The sequence below is a fragment of the Myotis brandtii genome, unplaced genomic scaffold (assembly GCF_000412655.1).
Source record: "Myotis brandtii unplaced genomic scaffold, ASM41265v1 scaffold120, whole genome shotgun sequence".
Classification (NCBI taxonomy): domain Eukaryota; kingdom Metazoa; phylum Chordata; class Mammalia; order Chiroptera; family Vespertilionidae; genus Myotis; species Myotis brandtii.
The window spans coordinates 5,146,441-5,150,403 of NW_005354174.1; positions in this window are offsets into that span (position 1 = coordinate 5,146,441).

The following is a 3,963-nucleotide window of genomic DNA, read 5'->3' on the forward strand; positions in this document are numbered from 1 at the left end:
GACGAGGACGGTGGGGGGGGTAAGGGCAGAGGGGGGGGCGGGAACCTGGTGGAGGGGAGCTATGGGGGGGAAAAAAGAGAAACAACTGTAATCTGAACAATAAAGATTTAATTAAAAACAAGTTTAAAAAAAAGAAAAAAGAGAGAAAGAACTCATGGACATGGACAACAGTGTGGTGATTATGGGGGATAGCGGGTGGGTGGAGGTGAAGGAGGGTATAGGGGGGATAAATGGTAATGGAAAAAATAAAGAGGGGGAAAGGGTAAAAGGGGACAAATATATGGTGATGGAAGATGATTTGACTTTGGGTGGTGGGAACACAATGCAATATACAGATCATGTATCATAGACATGTACACTTGAAACCTATATGATCCTATTAACCAATGTCACTCCAATACATTTAATTTTTAAAAGTCCCCCCAAAAGACATTTACTGTGAGCAGCCTGAGCCCCAAGTCCCTTCAATGTCTGAGCTCTGAACCCCTTTATTCCCAGGGAGAGGTGGGACTTGGCAGCTGCCCATGTGCCGGGATCACTTTAAGTTCAATGTCTATAACTTAAAATCATGTTTAATAGAGCCTCATCCCCTTTTTCATGGGACTTACCAACAGGAACAGTGTCCCCATCCCTCACGTCACCCATCAGTGCCTGGAGACTCCCGCCTCTATGAGTACCCAAGCCTCACCTGGTGGCCCAGGAGAAGGTAGCAGCCATTTATCCAACTGGCTTTCTTAAGTCTCAAGCTTTGGGCTTTAGGTATCCGTCCTCCCCTGAATATTTTAATATTAGGGATTGAGGAAGAGTAGCAGAAAACACAGAAAATAAGAGACGGAATGTTGGCTGACAGCTGCTGTTCCCATCATCCCTCTAGGGTTTGCCCACTTCCGCACATAGGCTCTGGGAATTTACAAGAGAAAAATACTTTAAAATACTTAAAACACAACTCACCGGATTGGTTCTCAGTCTAGCGAGTGATTAGCTTTGTCCGTGTCCAACTGGCTTTCGTGAGGCCAGCAGAAGTGGTGACCTTTCTTATCATGATGAGCTGTCACCTCGGTTTGAAAAGGAAATCTGGCCGGAGATGCTGAGAAGGAAGCAGAAGCTGGGGGCCATGAGGGCACCTTCTTCTCTGCTCTCAGCTGATCCCTCTGTTTTCTGCTTTGAAAGGAAACAATGACTCTTACCTAAGAGGCTTCTCCTTCCAGCTTTTTGGACCAAGCCAGTAGGTGCTATTCCTGGGCCTCCGGGCGATGGAGGTGTGTGGAACAACCTTGCCTCTTCTAGTATCTAGCCTGAAGCCCAGAAAATGTCCTGAGCTGAAGAAAAGGGAGGAGAGCGGGGAGGGAATTCCAAAACCATAGATCACAGGGGCCTCCATACTCATCCTCTACAAAACACCAACAGGAAAAACACAAAACAAAAAAACCTCCAACAGATTATTTATTAGGTATGTAAAAACTTTATGTGTGTCTAAGCATCCCCTACAATCTTTTCCTAGTGAGTCATGGCCCACAGTGTGCAGAACTTCAATAAAGTCTTCGCTGAAAACAATTATGGAGAGGGCCCAGACCTCTATGGTTGGAGTTTACAGGAAGGTAGAGACTGGGGAGTGTGGGCCAGGCCTGACAAGGGCTGCCTGTGAGGGTTGTGCCCAAGAAGGAGGGATCAGGCCAGGAACTCAAGACTAGATGAGACCTGGGGTATGAAGCAGTGGGGCCAGGAGAAGGGGTGCTCAGCGGGATGGGGGCCTAGCAGCCAATAGCCAGAACCGACCAGAGCAGAACTCTTACAGGTTTTGGTAGAGGACACTTGCAGCTACCAGACCGGAAGCAGAGATGACCAGAAACCAGCAAGGATCTTCTAACAATACGTCAGGACAAATTAACTAGGTTTCAACTGTTGTCAGGGTTACTAGGTTGTTAAAACAGTCAAATACTGCAGATACAGAGTTTCTGGATTTCAGAAAGACATATAACCAAGCCTGCCCTGGGGTCTTCACGGAGGAGTGTGTGGCACCTGTCATTTGTGGGACAATTATAGCAAAAGAGTTCTTTTAAAAAAATATATTTTAATTGATTTCAGAGAGGAAGGGAGAGAGAAAGAGAGATGGAAACATCAACGATGAGAGAGAATCATAGATCAGCTGCCTCCTACATGCCCCACACTGGGGATCGAGCCCCCAACCTGGTCATGTTCTCTGAGTGGGAATTGAACCATGACCTCCTGGTTCATAGGTCGACGCTCAACCACTGAGCCACTCCAACTGGGCCCAAAAGAGTTTGGATCAGGGTTCATTCAAAGGAGCTCTCTAGTGGAGTGCCATGTGATTCTGTCTTCCTCCCTCTCTTGGAAGACACTTTTAGCTGAAAACACAATGATTGAATTACTAATGACACAGCACTGAGAGGGGTAGGGAAGAGGCCAAATGACAGAATCGGCAGTCAAAGGAAGCAATGGGCCAATATATATACAAATAGAAAATCAAGTTCCTAATCTTAGTTCCTCAACACTGACCTACAGATACAGGATGAGGGAGATGCTACTTAACAGTAGAATGCGTGGGAGACTGGTGAGTTTGAAAGGGTGTGGCCCCATCAGTGTTGGCAGCATTAAAGGAAGTAAAGAGTTCAGAAGAGGGGAGGAGACAGTGCCACTGCATTTTGTCATACATGCTTGATTCTGGGGGCAGAGAAGATGTGACACCCAAAGGCAGGTGGACCAGAGATGAAAATGCTGACGCAGGGACCCTCAAACCATATCCTAAGAGGAGCATCTGAAGGAAGTGGGAATGTTAAGATTTGGGGGCAACGTGATAATTATCTTTAAATAATTACATTGTATTTTTTAAAATATGTTTTCATTTATTTCAGAGAGAGGAAGGGAGAGGAAGAGAGAGATAGAAACATCAATGAAAGAGAAACATCAATCAGCTGCCTCCTGCATGCCCCCTACTGGGAATTGAGCCCACAAGCCAGGCGTGTGTCCTGACCAGGACTCGAACCAGCACCTCATGGTTCATAGGACGATGCTCAACCAACTGAGCCACAGTTGTTTTTATGTGAAAGAGGAATTGGACATTTTTTTCTACTTTTGGGGAGAAATGATAGAGAGGTATACAGGGTGTCCCAAAAATGTATACACACTTTAATAGGGGATAGCTCAATTTTGAAAATTAAATATATTTTAATAAATACTGCCTTTATCATTATTCAAAGTGTGTATATACATTTGGGGGGGGGGGAGGACACCCTATATTTCAGTTAGAACTTTGCAACACAGCAGGTGAGGCAAAGTTCTGTGAAGGTTTTTAAAGGCAGCCGAGGGAGAGGGAGATGTTTCCAGAAACATTTGTGGCGTCTCCTTTGAGCCAATGTTGGCAAGAGGCGAGTGGACACGCCAGTTCCTGAGGATGCCAGTGCCACACAGGCCACTACTTCTCTCTCCAGGGGAAACCTGTGGCTACCAAACATCTCTTCACCTTATTGATGAAGCTGCTAAGGAGGCAAATCTTAGTCAAAACCAAAGCCATGAGTCAGAGAAATGTTCCTGGGGATGAAGTGATTGCCAGAGTTGAAGATAAAAGAAAAGGGGGCCCTAGCTGGTTTGGCTCAATGGATAGAGCGTCAGCCTATGGACTGAAGGGACCCAGGTTCGATTCCGGCCAAGGGCACATGCCTGGGTTGTGGGCTCGATCCCCAGTAGGGGGTGTGCAGGAGGCAGCCAATCAATGATTCTCATCATTGATGTTTCTATCTCTCTCTCCCTCTCTAAAATCAATAAAATATTATTTAAAAAGAAAAGGGAAAGAGACCGTTGTCGTCAGTCATTGCAGAGGTCATTAGTGGCCCTGTTTATTGTGGGCTGGGATCACGGTTCTGGCTCGATGGTGAGAAGAGCCGTGACTTTGCTTGTGGAGCTCATGAAGGACCAACCAGATGGCATTCCCCTTCGCGGAAGCCT